At 42.1% G+C, this 19095-nt stretch overlaps 1 protein-coding gene across 1 annotated transcript in view; it reads left to right on the top strand.

Moving 5' to 3' along the window:
- Positions 1-19095, top strand: part of NFATC3 (nuclear factor of activated T cells 3) — a 224022-nt gene that overhangs the window by 170623 nt on the left and 34304 nt on the right. The gene's annotated exons all lie outside the window — the stretch shown is intronic.

Below are 19095 nucleotides of genomic sequence, written 5' to 3' on the forward strand. Positions count from 1 at the left end.
AGAGTACTTAAAGGGGTTTTCCCACGATCAGAGTTCATTTTAACGTTGATTTTAATAAATAAATATTGGAATGTTACCGTAATAATAATTTCCACAATTGGATAGATAAAAAAATGCTCCTGTGCTGAGATAATCTAGTAAATGTGCCCCTGCTGTGTATTGTGTAATGGCCGTGTCTGACCGTACAGGGCCATGGTCTGATCATACCTCAGCTCCTGGGCAGGAGAGGAAGCAAAAGAACAGAGAGAGAGGAAAAAAAAAAAGGTTTTTTTTTTTTAGGCCATTTTTGGGGATCTGGGGTTGGGTGAGGGCTTTTTTTTTTGCATGCTGAGCTGATGTTTTTTTTTTTTTTTTTTAACCTTACAATGTTTTGATCACCTGTTATTTCATTATATTGCAATGTTGTGGCAATAAAAAAAAAAAAAAAAAAAAACATCATTCTTTGTTTTGGGGGGGTTTGTTTTTTTCTTGCTATGTCTTTTCCGGATTGGATGAATTCTTTTTATGTTTTGATCGGGCGTTTCTGAATGCGGCGATATTATATATATATATATATATATATATATATATATATATATATATATATATATATATATATATATATATATATATATATATATATATATATATATATATATATATATATATTTTTTTTTTTTTTTTTTTTTATTTTGAATTGCACAAAAGGGGTGTGAGTTGAACTTTTGTATTTTATTTTTTTATAAATATTTTTAACCCCTTCATGACATGCACCGTCCATGTACGGCGCATGTCAGCTCTCCCCCTTTTCCGGCACATAGCTGATTTGAACAACTGACATGGTCCCTAATAGCCGCAGGTGGAATTGGTATTTAACCTGTTAAATACCGCTGTCAATCTCTGACAGCAGCATTTAACATAATCATGACAGAAGCACGACACAAATCCCGCCCATTGGCACCTGTCACATGACCACAGTTCGCCGATGGGTTGGCATGACAACACGGAGTCTGCAGAAGTTTAAATCACCCCTCATTTCCCCCCATTCAAAATAAAGCAATTAATAAAAAATATATACATCTGGTATCACCGCGTTCAGAATCGCCCGATCTATCAATGTATAAAAATATTTAATCCTATCGGTAAACGGCGTAGGGAGAGAAAAAAGTAAAAATGCCAGAATTACGTTTTTTTGGTCACTGCAACATTGCGTTAAAATGCAGTAATGAGCGATCAAAAGATTGTATCCACACCAAAAGGGTATCAATAAAAAAGTCATATTGGTGCGCAAAAATTGAGCCCTCATCCGACCCGAGATCCTGAAAAATGGAGATGCTACGGGTCTCAGAAAATGGCGCAATTTTTTTTAAAAAAAAGTTGGATTTTTTTTACCACTTAAATATAATCAACCTAGACATGTTTGGTATCTACGAACTTGTAAGGACCTGGAAAATCACAGAGGCAGGTCAGTTTTAGCATTTAGTGAACATGGTAAAAACAAAATCAATTATGGAATTGCACTCATTTTGCAATTTCACCAGTTTCCAGTACACGACATAGTAAAACCAATGGTGTCGGTCAAAAGTTGAACTCGTCCTGCAAAAAATAAGTCCCCACATGGCCACATTGACTGAAAAAAACATTATTTTTACACTTCTTACTTGCTTCAATAGTCTCATCAGGAGACTAGAATTTATCATCTGACCACTCGTGCTACACACAGCAGGGAGTGAACCATGCTGTATGTAGCAGAAATCCTCATCTGCTATGAACGCCGGTTACGGGGCGGTATTCATAGCAGATCAGAAATGACAACCACAGGGGTCTACTGCAGACCCCTGGTTGTCATACTTTGCAACCCATTGACGGCCCGCAATCATGTGACAAGGGTCTCTAATGGGTAAAGCTAGAGCCTCGCTTCCGGCGCGATCATGAGATTGACAGCGGCAATTAACAGGTTAACAGCCGCCAGTGGATTGCAATTCCACCAGCAGCTGTTAGGGGGGTACATGACCGCTGATGAAATCAATGGTCATGTGCAGAAAAAACTGTGGGCTCAGCGCCAGAACCCTCATTAAAGGGAACCTGTCACCCCCAAAATCGATGATGGGGTAAGCTCACCGTCATCAGGGGCTTATCTACAGCATTCTGTAATGCTGTAGATAAGCCGCCGATGTTACCTGAAAGATGAGAAAAAGAGGTTAGATTATACTCACCCAGGGGCGGTCCCGCTGCGGTCCGGTCAAATGGGCGTCTCAGGTCCCCTCCGGCGCCTCCTATCTTCATTCCATGACATCCTCTTCTGGTCTTCACGCCGCGGCTCCGGCGCAGGCGTACTTTGTCTGCCCTGTTGAGGGCAGAGCAAAGTACTACAGTGCGCAGGCGCCGGGAAAGGTCAGAGAGGCCCAGCACCTGCGCACTGCAGTACTTTGCTCTGCCCTCAACAGGGCAGATAAAAGTACGCCTGCGCCGGAGCCGTGGCAGGAAGACAAGAAGAGGACGTCATGGAATGAAGATGGGAGGCGCTGTACCGGACCTGAGACGCCCACCGGAGCGGGACCGCCCCTTGGTGAGTATAATCTAACATCTTATTCTCCTCTTTCAGGTAACATCGGCGGCTTATCTACAGCATTACAGAATGCTGTAGATAAGCCCCTGATGACGGTGAGCTTACCTCACCATTGATTTTGGGGGTGACCGGTTCCCTTTAAAGGGGTTGAAACAACATATAACGTGTATATATACATCATATGTTGTGAAAGGGTTAATAGTCTGTTTTGCTTTGGGTGGGCTTTTCGCGACCAGTTCCCTTTAAACATTAAAGACCCCTTTTATAGATTATATGTTTTTGTGTGTGAATGTATGTGTGTGTGTATGTGTGTGTGTGTGTGTGTGTGTGTGTGTATATATATATATATATATATATATATATATATATATATATATATATATATATATATATATATATATATATATATATATATATATATATATATATATATATATATAAAAAATTTTCGTGCCCCTTAATGACAGAGCCGCCAATTTTGATCTTACCGATCAAGCCCCATTTTTCACATCGGTCCAATGTCACGCTATGTGGTGGTAGTTCAGGAATGCTTCTATATATCCCGGTGAGCCTGAGATTTGTTTTTTTTTTTCATGAGATGCTGTAATTTAAGTTAACAGTTTTTGTGAAGATATGTGAAATTTGCTGAGAAACTTAGCAATTTTCAAACTTTCAATACTTAGATCCTTAAACAAGATAGTTGCACCACACAAAACAGTTGACAAATAGCATTTCCTATATGTCTACTTTGTCAACATCGTTTTTCAAACGCCCTTTTATTTTGTTTTGATGTTAGAAGGGCTGAAATTTAGCAGCGCATTTCTCAAAGAAATTTATAAATCCAATTTTGTTTTGTTTTTTACGTACCTGTTCAGTTTTAAAAGGACTTCGGAAACCCCCCAGAAGTGACACCATTTTAAAAACTGCACCCAGCAAGTTATTGTAAACTACTGATAGGGAATTTTTTAACCCTTCATTTGCTACACAGGAATTACCATAAATTAGTTTGAAAAAAATGAACAATTACATTTTTTAAACTCTAAAATGTATTCTGCAATTTCTCCTGAATGAGGCAGTATCCCATATGGTGTCTGGACCTCTCCTGACTCTGTGACTTAAGAAAAACAAGACTTGGCAACAACTGTCTAATCACCATCTTTCTTCTCCTTAATCCAAATTTACTGTCCCCCTCGCCCCATCATGTTCTTGTGGCGGTGGCTGCTCTAAATTTTGTGCATCACTAAGCAGCATGTCATCCTGTCCCTCTTGGACCATGCAGGTTGAGAGAGAAATGTTGTAGCAAACAGCTCCTCAGAGTGTCCTAGTGTGGGATCACTAGACTCCTGGGACTTGACATGGTGAGAGGAAAAAGGATTAGGGTGAGGATTAAGTGATCCAAACTGTAGGCTGGTGAGACTGGACTGTGTGAAGGACTGTGTGGTGCTGCCAAGCCTGCTGGAAGCTTTATCTGCTATCCGACCGATCACCTGTTGGCACTGCTCTGACTTCAGAAGTGGTGTACTGTGCTACCCTGCCAAGTGGGACAGAACCTATGTGTCATGGATGGGTGTGTTTCCTGTGCTCCAGCAACAGGCTTAGTCGCACCTACCCCAGTCCTTGGCATCTGTGTGCACCATCATCAACACTTCCACTCCCCGGTCTCTTAGTGCACTTCTTAAGCATTTTAGAATTGCTAGGTCTCTTGAAACCAAGTTTATTTTTAATAAAAAAGAAACAATGGTCACCTGCAGCAGTCAAAGCTGTTTTTGTGAGTTTACTCCACTGTGATGTAACAGAATGAAATCAAAAGTGTATGGATGACAATCAAATTCAATCCAGAATAATGTTTCAATGCTTTTTCTCAGTTTTAGAGATAACAGAAATGTTCACAGACCACATAACACTGTATGTCTGAGAAATGAGGCTTTGACCAAGTCACTGGCAAAGTAGTATAGGGAGATATGTAGCACTGAGGTTGTTGGCTTCAGTATTATAAACCTAGAACAAATCATCCAGCAAGTGATGAGTGGGGTAAATCAGCCATGTTTAGTGCTAGTGTACGCAACAGTGTTGTTGCACTCCCATCCTCTCTCTGCTTTGGTCGCTCACTGCTACTAAACTGATAGGCAGAAGTATAAGAAGGGGCCACTGTACACAGGAGAGAGGGCTTAGAGTACGCCTGCGCGGACACTGTGTGCGCACATGCAGGGCCGGGGTTTCAATTATCTTAATAAGCTATCTCTGTGAATCAACATAAGAGAGTGCACATCCTGGTAATTAAACGGGCTAACCATACTTTGCTAAGTGTTCTCCAAAGCTCCTTCAATTGCCTGAAAAAAAAAAAAAACTTTCTGAAGGGCTAAGCAAATGAAATCTACAGCACTGGGAAGATTTTTATAGTGGCCAACTCCCCTAAATAACTGCATAAGTACAGTACAGTCTCTTTAGGTCCTCCAGATCTGCATCAAAATGGCCTAACAAGAGTTGTTTTCTGTTTTGTATTTGACCTTTTTGGTTTCCCAATGTGGACAAGAACAGCTGTACTTGTACTAACGTTAGTTAAATTTAGCAAGACAGGCTTTAACTGAAAGATGAAACTGTCTTATTAGCATCATGTCTGCTAAATATGCTCAATTATATGGCACATCTTGTGAAGCTAAGCTTGCTGTATTTGATAACAAAATGAAAACCTAATCATTGAAAAAATAGAAATCAAGAAGTGTTTGTGTGTGTATGTATGTGTATATGTGTGTGTATGTATGTATGTATATATATATATATATATATATATATGTGTATATATATATATATATATATATATATATATATATATATACACATATATATATATATATACATATATATATATATATACATATATATATATATATATATATATATATATATATATATATATATATATACATACAGTACACAGACCAAAAGTTTGGACACACATTCTCATTTAACCCCTTAAGCCCCGAGGGTGGTTTGCACGTTAATGACCGGGCCAATTTTTACAATTCTGACCACTGTCCCTTTATGAGGTTATAACTCTGGAACGCTTCAACGGATCTTGGCGATTCTGACATTGTTTTCTCGTGACATATTGTACTTCATTTTAGTAGTAACATTTATTCGATATAACTTGCGTTTATTTGTGAAAAAAACGGAAATTTGGCGAAAATTTTGAAAATTTCGCAATTTTCCAACTTTAAATTTTTATGCCCTTAAATCACAGAGATATGTCACGCAAAATACTTAATAAGTAACATTTCCCACATGTCTCCTTTACATCAGCACAATTTTGGAACCAAAATTTTTTTTTGTTAGGGAGTTATAAGGGTTCAAAGTTGACCAGCAATTTCTCATTTTTACAACACCATTTTTTTTTTAGGGACCACATCTCATTTGATGTCATTTTGAGGGGTCTATATGATAGAAAATACCCAAGTGTGACACCATTCTAAAAACTGCACCCCTCAAGGTGCTCAAAACCACATTCAAGAAGTTTATTAACCCTTCAGGGGTTTCACAGGAATTTTTGGAATGTTTAAATAAAAATGAATATTTAACTTTTTTTCACACAAAATTTATTTCAGCTCCAATTTGTTTTATTTTACCAAGGGTAACAGGATAAAATGGATGCCAAACATTGTTGTACAATCTGTACTGAGTACGCTGATACCCCATATGTGGGGGTAAACCACTGTTTGGGCGCATGGCAGAGCTCGGAAGGGAAGGAGCGCCATTTGACTTTTAAATGCAAAATTGACAGGAATTGAGATGGGACACCATGTTGCGTTTGGAGAGCCACTGATGTGCCTAAACATTGAAACCCCCCACAAGTGACACCATTTTGGAAAGTAGACACCCTAAGGAACTTATCTAGATGTGTGGTGACCACTTTGACCCACCAATTGCTTCACAGAAGTTTATAATGCAGAGCCGTAAAAATAAAAAATCATATTTTTTCACAAAAATGATCTTTTCGCCCCCAATTTTTTATTTTCCCAAGAGTAAGAGAAGAAATTGAACCTCAAAAATTGTTGGCCAATTTGTCCTGAGTACGCTGATACCCCGTATATGGGTGTAAACCATTGTTTGGGCGTATGGCAGAGCTCGGAAGGGAAGGAGCGCCATTTTACTTTTCAATGCAAAATTGACTGGAATTGAGATGGGATGCCATGTTGCGTTTGGAGAGCCCCTGATGTGCCTAAACATTGAAATCCCCACAAGTGACACCATTTTGGAAAGTAGACCCCTTAAGGAACTTATCTAGAGGTGTGGTGAGCACTTTGACCCAACAAGTGCTTCACAGAAGTTTATAATGCAGAGCCGTAAAAATAAAAAATCATATTTTTTCACAAAAATAATCTTTTCGCCACCAATTTTTTATTTTCCCAAGGGTAAGAGAAGAAATTAGACCACAAAAGTTGTTGTGCAATTTGTCCTGAGTGCGACGATACCCCATATGTGGGGGTAAACCACTGTTTGGGCGCATGGCAGAGCTCGGAAGGAAAGGAGCGCCATTTGACTTTTCAATGCAAAATTGACTGGAATTGAGATGGGACGCCATGTTGCGTTTGGAGAGCCCCTGATGTGCCTAAACATTGGAACCCCTTACAAGTGACACCATTTTGAAAAGTAGACCCCTTAAGGAACTTATCTAGATGTGTGGTGAGCACTTTGACCCAACAAGTGCTTCACAGAAGTTTATAATGCAGAGCCGTAAAAATAAAAAATCTTATTTTTTCACAAAAATGATCTTTTCGCCCCCAATTTTTTATTTTCCCAAGGGTAAGAGAAGAAATTAGACCACAAAAGTTGTTGTGCAATTTGTCCTGAGTGCGACGATACCCCATATGTGGGGGTAAACCACTTTTTGGGTGCATAGCAGAGCTCGGAAGGGAAGGAGCGCCATTTGACTTTTCAATGCAAAATTGACTGGAATTAAGATGGGACGCCATGTTGGTTTGGAGAGCCCCTGATGTGCCTAAACATTAAAAACCCCCACAAGTGACACCATTTTGGAAACTAGACCCTCTAAGGAACTTATCTAGATGTGTTTTGAGAGCTTTGAACCCCCAAGTGTTTCATTACAGTTTATAACGCAGAGCCGTTAAAATAAATTTATTTTTTTTTCGCAAAAATTTTTTAGCCCCCAGTTTTGTATTTTCACAAGGGTAACATAATAAATTGGACCCCAAAAGTTGTTGTCCAATTTGTCCTGAGTACGCTGATACCCCATATGTGGGGGGGAACCACTGTTTGGGCGCATGGCAGAGCTCGGAAGGGAAGGAGCGCCATTTGGAATGCAGACTTAGATGGATTGGTCTGCAGGAGTCACGTTGCATTTGCAGAGCCCCTGATGTACCCAAACAGTACAAACCCCCCACAAGTGACCCCATATTAGAAACTAGACCTCCCATGGAACTTATCTAGATGTGTTGTGAGAACTTTGAACCCCTAAGTGTTTCACTACAGTTTATAACGCAGACCCGTGAAAATAAAAATTCTTTTTTTTTTTTCACAAAAATGATTTTTTAGCCCCCAGCTTTGTATTTTTACAAGGGTAACAGAATAAATTGGACCCCAAAAGTTGTTGTTCAATTTGTCCTGAGTACGCTGATACCCCATATGTGGGGGGGAACCACTGTTTGGGCTCATGGCAGAGCTCGGAAGGGAAGGAGCGCCATTTGGAATGCAGACTTAGATGGATTGGTCTGCAGGCGTCACGTTGCATTTGCAGAGCCCCTGATGTACCCAAACAGTAGAAACCACCCACAAGTGACCCCATATTGGAAACTAGACCTCCCATGGAACTTATCTAGATGTGTTGTGAAAACTTTGAACCCCCAAGTGTTTCACTACAGTTTACAACGCAGAGCCGTGAAAATAAAAATCCTTTTTTTTCCCACAAAAATGATTTTTAGCCCCCCAAATTTTTATTTTCCCAAGGATAACAAGAGAACTTGGACCCAAAAAGTTGTTGTCCAATTTGTCTCGAGTACGCTGATACCCCATATGTTGGGGTAAACCCCTGTTTGGGCGCACGGGAGAGCTCGGAAGTGAAGGAGCACTGTTTTACTTTTTCAATGCAGAATTGGCTGGAATTGAGATCGGACGCCATGTCGCGTTTGGAGAGCCCCTGATGTGTCTAAACAGTGGAAACCCCCCAATTATAAATGAAACCCTAATCCAAACGCACCACTAACCCTAATCCCAACTGTAACCCTAACCACACACCTAACCCAGACACACCCCTAATTCTAATCCCAACCCTAATCCCAACCGTAAATGTAATCCAAACCCTAACCCTAGCCCCAACCCTAGCCCTAACCCTAACCCTAACCGGAAAATGGAAATAAATACATTTTTTTTAATTTTATTATTTTTCCCTAAGGCTAGGTTCACATTGCGTTAGGGAAATCCGTTTAGCACTAGCGGATTGCGCTAACACAATGTCTTTTTAGGTGTCGTGTTTAGTGGTCGCGTTAACGTCCCCGCTCTGGAAGATCGGGGATCGGACCTCGGGCGCGCCGCGGACGCTGCAAGCAGCGTCTGAGGCGCGCCACAAAAGAATGGCACCTTGCTAGCGCGAGCCGAAAATGGCACGCTCTAGCGATGCGCTACACCTGAAAATCACATTGCTGTCAATGGTTGTGCTAACGGACCCGTTGCACGGCGTTAATTGTGACATTTTCGCCGTGCAACGCTGTCCGTTAGCGTTAACCCATTAACGCAATGTGAACCTAGCCTAACTAAGGGGGTGATGAAGGGGGGTTTGATTTACTTTTATAGCGAGTTTTTTAGCGGATTTTTATGATTGGCAGCCGTCACACACTAAAAGACGCTTTTTATAGCAAAAAAGTTTTTGCGTCTCCACATTTTGAGACCTATAATTTTTCCATATTTTGGTCCACAGAGTCATGTGAGGTCTTGTTTTTTGCGGGACGAGTTGACGTTTTTATCGGTTACATTTTCGGACACGTGACAGTTTTTGATCGCTTTTTATTCCGATTTTTTTGTGAGGCAGAATGACCAAAAACCAGCTATTCATGAATTTCTTTTGGGGGAGGCGTTTATACCGTTCCGCGTTTGGTAAAATTGATGAAGCAGTTTTATTCTTCGGGTCAGTACGATTACAGCGACACCTCATTTATATCATTTTTTTTATGTTTTGGCGCTTTTATACGATAAAAGCTATTTTATAGAAAAAATAATTATTTTGGCATCGCTTTATTCAGAGGACTATAACTTTTTTATTTTTTTGGTTATGATGCTATATGGCGGCTCGTTTTTTGCGGGACAAGATGACGTTTTCAGAGGTAACATGGTTATTTATATCCGTCTTTTTGATCGCGTGTTATTCCACTCTTTGTTCAGCGTTATGATAATAAAGCGTTGTTTTTTGGCTCGTTTTTTTTTTTTTTTCTTACGGTGTTCACTGAAGGGGTTAACTAGTGGGCCAGTTTTATAGGTCGGGTCGTTACGGACGCGGCGATACTAAATATGTGTACTTTTATTGTTTTTTTGTTTTTTTTTTTATGTAAAGAAATGTATTTATGGGAATAATATTTTTTTTTTTCTGCTTTATTTAGGAATTTTTTTTTTTACAAGTGTGGAAATTTTTTTTTTTACTTTTTCACTTTGTCCCAGGGGGGGACATCACAGATCACCGATCTGACAGTGTGCACAGCACTCTATCAGATCGGTGATCTGACATACAGCCGGGCAGGATTAGAGCTGCAGCTGCAGCCTGATCCTGACCCGGAAGTGCTCCCTGCAGGACCCGGATGCAGCCCGGCGGCCATTTTGGATCCGGGGACTGCAGGGAGAAGACGCTCGGTACACGGTGAGCACATCACCGTGTACCGATCGTCTCAGGGAAGCCCGCAGGGAGCCCCCTCCCTGCGCGATGCTTCCCTGCACCGCCGGCACACCGCGATCATCTTTGATCGCGGTGTGCCGGGGGTTAATGTGCCGGGAGCGGTCCGTGACCGCTCCTGGCACATAGTGCCGGATGTCAGCTGCGATAGGCAGCTGACACCCGGCCGCGATCGGCCGCGCTCCCCCCGTGAGCGCGGCCGATCGCATATGACGTACTATCCCGTCCATGGGAATTAAGTCCCAGGTCACCTGGACGGGATAGTACGTCATATGGGATTAAGGGGTTAACCCTTTCATGACCCGGCCTATTTTGACCTTAATGGACTGGCCGTTTTTTGCAATACTGACCAGTGTCCCTTTATGAGGTAATAACTCAGGAATGCTTCAACGAATCCTAGCGGTTCTGAGATTGTTTTTTCGTGACATATTGGGCTTCATGTTAGTAGTAAATTTAGGTCGATAATTTTTGTGTTTATTTGTGAAGAAAAATGGAAATTTGGCTAAAATTTTGAAAATTTCGCAATTTTCACATTTTTAATTTTTATTCTGTTAAACGAGAGAGTTATGTGACACAAAATAGTTAATAAATAACATTTCCCACATGTCTACTTTACATCAACCAAGATGCTAGATACATATTAAAAAGAATCTGGAAAAGGAAGGAGAGCACATATATATATATAGTGGTCCCCCAGATTCAATATATTCGCTCCAAGTATCAGATATAAAAAGGAGAACATAGGAGCATATAGTCAAATTGTAGAAAAGACAATCTTTATTTATACAAAACCTTTAAAAGAAAAGTATAGGACATAAATATGTACAATGATGTACCCAAGACATAACATGAATAGGGGAAGGGAACATCCCGCATCCCACCCCCCCAAAAAACATGGACAGATGGCCGTAATATGACACCAGGGAAGCACCTAGTTGGTTAAACACATAGGGACACCAAATGGATGGAAGCAAACAGCACACTGACCAAAAAGGACAGGGTCTCTACATAAAAATAACGCCTAGACAATAGGTAGTTGTAACGGTATAGGGCTAGACAAAATTGTCTGTGTTACCACTAATAGTCCTCGTCCCATCACATCATATATATGGAGATAAACAGGGTAATACTGTGTGACGGGAAACCACCACTGCCAATAGCATAAGTAGAGCGTACACCGCCAATATGTAAAGATGGCCGAGAAAAGCGCTGTTGCGAACATGAATAGTGAAACATACCCGGTGCTCACCTAGTGTCCATAGAGGGAGGGAAGGATGAGGGGGGTCCCGCCGGTGTAGACACCCCTTTGTACATCATTGTACATATTTATGTCCTATACTTTTCTTTTAAAGGTTTTGTATAAATAAAGATTGTCTTTTCTACAATTTGACTATATGCTCCTATGTTCTCCTTTTTATATATGTCTACTTTACATCAGCGCAATTTTGGAAACAAAATTTTTTTTTGCTAGGAAGTTATAAGGGTTAAAAGTTGACCAGCGATTTCTCATTTTTACAGCAAAATTTACAAAACCATTTTTTTTAGGGACCACCTCACATTTGAAGTCAGTTTGAGGGGTCTATATGGCTGAAAATACCCAAAAGTGACACCATTCTAAAAACTGCACCTCTCAAGGTGCTCAAAACCACATTCAAGAAATTTATTAACCCTTCAGGTGCTTCACAGCAGCAGAAGCAACATGGAAGGAAAAAATGAACATTTAACTTTTTAGTCACAAAAATGATCTTTTAGCAACTATTTTTTTATTTTCCCAAGGGTAAAAAGAGAAACTGGACTCCAAAAGTTATTGTACAATTTCTCCTGAGTATGCCGATACCCCATATGTGGGGGGGGGGGGGGGGGACTACTGTTTGGGCGCACGACAGGGCTCGGAAGGGACGGAGCGCCATTTGACTTTTTCAATGAAAAATTGGCTCCAATCTTTAGCGGACACCATGTCGCCTTTGAAGAGCCCCTGTGTGCCTAAACATTGGAGCTCCCCCACAAGTGACCCCATTTTGGAAACTAGACCCCCCCAAGGAACTTATCTAGATGCATAGTGAGCACTTTGAACCCCCAGGTGCTTCACAAATTGATTCGTAAATATGAAAAAGTACTTTTTTTTCACAAAAAAATTTCTTTTAGCCTCAATTTGTTCATTTCCACATGAGCAACAGGATAAGATGGATCCTAAAATGTGTTGGGCAATTTCTCCTGAGTACACCGATACCTCATATGTGGTCACAAACCACTGTTTGTGCACACGGCAAGGCTCGGAAGGGAAGGTGCGCCATTTGACTTTTGAATTAAAAATTAGCTCCAATCGTTAGCGGACACCATGTCGTGTTTGGAGAGCCCCTGTATGCCTAAACATTGGAGCTCCCCCACATGTGACCCCATTTTGGAAACTAGACCCCCCAAGGAACTTATCTAGATGCATAGTGAGCACTTTGAACCCCCAGGTGCTTCACAAATTGATCCGTAAAAATGAAAAAGTACTTTTTCACAAAAAATTTCTTTTAGCCTCAATTTGATCATTTCCACATGAGCAACAGGATAAGATGGATCCTAAAATGTATTGGGCAATTTCTCCTGAGTACACTGATACCTCACATGTGGGGGTAAACCACTGTTTGGGCAAACGGCAGGGCTCAGAAGGGAAGGAGCGCCATTTGAATGAAAAATTAGCTCCAATCGTTTGCTGACACCATGTCGCGTTTGGAGAGCCCCTGTGTGCCTACACATTTGAGCTCCCCCACATGTGACCTCATTTTGGAAACTAGACCTCCCATGGAACTAACCTAGATGTGCGGTGACCACTTAAAACCCCCAAGTGCTTCCCAGAAGTTTATAACGCAGAGCCGTGAAAATAAAAGATCATTTTTTCTTTCCTCAAAAATTATTTTATAGCCCGCATTTTTTTATTTTCACAAGAGTAACAGGAGAAACTGGACCCCAAAAGTTGTTGTCCAGTTTGTCCTGAGTACGCTGATACTCCATATGGTAAGGGGGGGAACCACTGTTTGGGCACACGTCGGGGCTCAGAAGGGAAGTAGTGACGTTTTGGAATGCAGACTTTGATGGAATGGTCTGCGGGCATCATGTTACGTTTGCAGATCCACTGATGTGCCTAAACAGTAGAAACCCCCCACAAGTGACCCCATTTTGAAAACTAGACTCCCCAAGGAACTTATCTAGATATGTGGTGAGCACTTTGAACCCCCAAGTGCTTCACAGAAGTTTGTAACGCAGAGCCGGGAAAAAAAAAAAAAAAATTTCTTTCCTCAAAATGATGTTTTAGCAAGCATTTTTTTATTTTCACAAGTTTAACAGGAGAAATTGGACCCCAATAGTTGTTGCCCAGTTTGCACTGAGTATGCTGGTACCCCATATGTGGGGGTAAACCACTGTTTTGGCGCACGTCGGGGCTCGGAAGGGAGGGAGCACCATTTGACTTTTCAAACGTGAGATTGGCTGGAATCAATGGTGGCGGCATGTTGCGTTTGTAGACCCCTGATGTGCCATAACAGTGGAAACCCCTCAATTCTAACTCCAACACTAACCCCCCCACACCCCTTACCATAATCTCAACTCTAGCCATAACCCCTAATCACAACCCTAACCCCAACACACCCCTAACTATAATCCTAACCACAAGCCTAATCTTAACCCTATTTCCAACCCTAGCCCTAATTCCAACCCTAAGGCTATGTGCCCATGTTGCAGATTCAGCGTGAGATTTTTCCGCACCATTTTTGAAAAATCCGCGGGTAAAAGGCACTGCGTTTTACCTGCGGATTTACCGTGGATTTCCAGTGTTTTTTGTGCAGATTTCACCTGCGGATTCCTATTGAGGAACAGGTGTAAAACGCTGCGGAATCCGCACAAAGAATTGACATGCTGCGGAAAATACAACACAGCGTTCCCGCACGGTATTTTCCGCACCATGGGCACAGCGGATTTGGTTTTCCATAGGTTTACATGGAACTGTAAAGCTGATGGGAAAACTGCTACGAATCCGCAGCTGCCAATCCGCTGCGGATCCGCAGCCAAATCCGCACCGTGTGCACATAGTCTAATTCTAAGGGTATGTGCACACGATGAGGAAAACGCTGCGGATCCACAGCGTTTCCGCCGCAGTTTCCCATGAGTTTACAAAAAACGCTGCGCACATGCTGCGGAAAAAACTGCGTGGAAACGCAGCGGTTTACATTCCGCACATTTCACTTTCTGCGGATTCCGCAGCGGTTTTACAACTGCTCCAATAGAAAACAGCAGTGAAATCCGCAGAAAAACTGCGGTAAATCCGTGATAAATCTGCAGCGGTTTTGCACTGCGGATTTATAAAAACCGCTGCGGAAAAATCTGCAGAGAACCAGAATACGTGTGCACATTCCCTAACCCTAACTCTAGTTCTAACTGTAGTGGAAAAAAAAAATGTCTTTATTTTATTATTGTTCCTACCTATGGGGGTGATAAAGGGGGGGTTCATTTACTTTTTTTTTTATTTTGATCACTGTGATAGGTTTTATCACAGTGATCAAAATGTACATGGAACAAATCTGTCGGCCGGCAGATTCGGCGGACGCACTGCGCACTGCGCATGCGCCCGCCATTTTGGAAGATGGCGGCGCCCATGGAGAAGACGGATGGACACCGGGAGCCTCGGTAAGTATAAGGGGGGCGTCGGAACACGGGGGGAGCGGACAGGAGGACGGGGGAGCGGAGCACAGGACGGAGGGGAGTGGACCACAGATCGGAGGACTGGGGGGGAGATCGGGGGGGGTCCACATCAGTGTTTCCAGCCATGGCCGATGATATTGCAGCATCGGCCATGGCTGGATTGTAATATTTCACCAGTTTTTTAGGTGAAATATTACAAATCGCTCAGACTTGTTGGCCCTTTTGCCTTCACTCTGTGGTCCAGCTGGCACCAAACCATCCCGATTGGGTTCAGTTCTGATGACTGTGGAGGCCAGGTCATCTGGCGTAGCACCCCATCACTCTCCTTCTTGATCAAATAGCCCTTACACAGCCTGGAGGTGTGTTTGGGGTAATTGTCCTGTTAAAAAATAAATGATGGTCCAACTAAACGCAAATCGGATGGAATAGCATGCCGCTGCAAGATGCTGTGGTAGCCATGCTGGTTCAGTATGCCTTCAATTTTGAATAAATCCCCAACAGTGTCACCAGCAAAGCACCCCCACATAATCACACCTCCTCCTCCATGCTTCACGGTGGGAACCAGGCATGTAGAGTCCATCCGTTCACTTTTCTGCATCGCACAAAGACACGGTGGTTGGAACCAAAGATCTCAAATTTGGACTCATCAGACCAAAGCACAGATTTCCACTGGTCTAATGTCCATTCCTTGTGTTCTTTAGCCCAAACAAGTCTCTTCTGCTTGTTGTCTGTCCTTAGCAGTGGTTTCCTAGCAGCTATTTTACCACGAAGGCCTGCTGTGCAAAGTCTCCTCTTAACAGTTGTTGTAGAGATGTGTCTGCTGCTAGAACTCTGTGTGGCATTGACCTGGTCTCTAACCTGAGCTGCTGTTAACCTGCGGTTTCTGAGGCTGGTGACTCGGATAAACTTATCCTCAGAAGCAGAGGTGACTCTTGGTCTTCCTTTCCTGGGGCGGTCCTCATGTGAGCCAGTTTCTTTGTATTGCTTGATGGTTTTTGCCACTGCACTTGGGGACACTTTCAAAGTTTTCCCAATTTTTCGGACTGACTGACCTTCATTTATTAAAGTAATGATGGCCACTCATTATTCTTAGCTGCTTTTTTCTTGCCATTATACAAATTCTAGCAGTCTATTCAGTAGGACTATCAGCTGTGTATCCACCAGACTTCTGCACAACACAACTGATGGTCCCAACACCATTTATAAAGCAAGAAATCCCACTTATTAAACCTGTCAGGGCACACCTGTGAAGTCAGACTACCGATGACTACCTCTTGCAGCTCATCAAGAGAATGCCAAGAGTGTGCAAAGGAGTCATCAAAGCAAAAGGTGGCCAGTCTGAAGAACCTCCTTTTTGGAAGTGCATTAAACAGCAGGGTGCTTTGCTGCTGAGGGGATAAAGAAAAAAAAATCTTTAAATCTCCAGCTTAACGAGTGTGAGCGAGCTGAGTGTGACCTGAGCGTAAGTGTGAACGGCGGTAAGTGTGACTTGTGATTCAGTGACTTTGGATTCAAGAAGTTTCCAGGGGAGGAATTGCTGAATTGCTGTCTGTATTTTATTAATACTTTGTATTTATTTTTTTTTTAAAGCTTTTGTCTGGTGCAATCCCCATTAGGAAATGTGATCCACTATTGTTAATGCCATCCAGTGCACATCTTGCCACATGTATGCAGTCCTTGATCAGCCGGTCGAGGGTGCATACTGCTGTGCGAGATGTGAGCACGTTGAGCATTTGGAAGCCCAGATTCTGGATCTAAATGTGCAGCTGGCAACACTGAGATCCATAGACAATATGGAGAGGAGTCTTCTGCTCACTGAGCAGACGCTCAATGGGATAGATGAGGGGGGGATGGTAGGATGGAGCTGCAGGACAGTGAAGTAGCAAGCTGGGTGACAGTTAGGAAGCGGGGTAGAGGGACGAGTGCCAGGGAGGCTAGTCCTGATCTGGCACACCCCAATAAGTTTGCTAAGTTGGCAGATGAGGGGGGTGACAGTACAGGGGTAGCACTGCTGCAGCCAGGCATGTCCTCTGAAAGCCGGAGGAGTGACTGCTCCAGTAGGGAGGGAAGTAGGAGAGCAGGGCAGGCCAGACAGGTGCTGGTAGTAAGCGACTGAATTATTAGGGGAACAGATAGGGCAATCTGTCTGTAAAATAAATATATACATACATACATACATACATACAATTATATGGTTAGTGGTTGGGTGAAGCCATTTATTGTCAAACTACTGAGTTTTCTCGTTTTTAAAACATAATGACGACAACAAAAGTTCAAAATCATTGAAATGGAAAATTTAGGACATGATCCACGCTACTCAATAAGATGTACATAGTTACATAGTTATTAAGGTTGAAGGAAGACTATAAGTCCATCTAGTTCAACCCATAGGCTAACCTAACATGCCCTAACATGTTGATCCAGAGGAAGGCAAAAAAAACCCATGTGGCAAAGAGTAAGCTCCACCTTGGGGGAAAAAATTCCTTCCCGACTCCACATACGGCAATCAGACTAGTTCCCTGGATCAACGCCCTATCAAGGAATCTAGTGTATATACCCTGTAACATTATACTTTTCCAGAAATGTATCCAGTCCCCTCTTAAATTTAAGTAATGAATCACTCATTACAACATCATACGGCAGAGAGTTCCATAGTCTCACTGCTCTTACAGTAAAGAATCCGCGTCTGTTATTATGCTTAAACCTTTTTTTCTCCAAATGTAGAGGATGCCCCCTTGTCCCTGTCTCAGGTCTATGATTAAAAAGATCATCAGAAAGGTCTTTGTACTGTCCCCTCGTATATTTATACATTAAAATAAGATCACCCCTTAGTCTTCGTTTTTCCAAACTAAATAGCCCCAAGTGTAATAACCTATCTTGGTATTGCAGACCCCCCAATGCTCTAATAACCTTGGTCGCTTTTCTCTGCACCCGCTCTAGTTCAGCTATGTCTTTCTTATACACCGGAGACCAGAACTGTGCACAGTATTCTAAGTGTGGTCGAACTAGTGACTTGTATAGAGGTAAAATTATGTTCTCCTCATGAGCATCTATGCCTCTTTTAATGCATCCCATTAGTTTATTTGCCTTTGTAGCAGCTGCCTGACACTGGCCACTGAATATGAGTTTGTCATCCACCCCTACCCCCAGGTCTTTTTCATTGACGGTTTTGCCCAGAGTTTTAGAATTGAGCACATAATTATACATCTTATTACTTTTACCCAAGTGCATGACCTTACATTTATCCCCATTAAAGCTCATTTGCCATTTATCCTCTGTATTGATTACCCTGCCGAGTTTAGTGTCATCTGCAAATATTGAAATTCTACTCTGAATGCCCCCTACAAGGTCATTAATAAATGTTAAAAAGAGGGCCCAATACTGACCCCCTGTGGTACCCCACTGCTAACCGCTACCCAGTCCGAGTGTGCTCCATTAATGACCACCCTTTGTGTCCGATCCCTGAGCCAGCTCTCAACCCACTTACACATATTTTCCCCTATCCCCATTATTCTCATTTTATGTATCAACCTTTTGTGTGGCACCGTATCAAAAGCTTTTGAAAAGTCCATATACACTACATCCACTGGGTTCCCTTGGTCCAGTCCGGAACTTTACTCCTTATAGAAACTGATCAAATTAGTCTGACATGAACGGTCCCTAGTAAACCCGTGCTGATACTGGGTCATGAGGTTATTCTTCTTCAGATACTCCAGTATAGCATCCCTTAGAATGCCCTCCAGGATTTTACCCACAGTAGAGGTTAAGCTTACTGGCCTATAATTTCCGAGTTCAGTTTTTGTCCCCTTTTTGAATATTGGCACCACATTTGCTATACGCCAGTCCTGTGGTACAGACCCTGTTATTATGGAGTCTTTATAGATTAAAAGTAATGGTCTATCAATGACTGTACTTAATTCCTGCAGTACTCGAGGGTGGATCCCATCTGGGCCCGGAGATTTGTCAATTTTAG

Source organism: Ranitomeya imitator, chromosome 9, assembly GCF_032444005.1.
Source record: "Ranitomeya imitator isolate aRanImi1 chromosome 9, aRanImi1.pri, whole genome shotgun sequence".
NCBI lineage: Eukaryota > Metazoa > Chordata > Amphibia > Anura > Dendrobatidae > Ranitomeya > Ranitomeya imitator.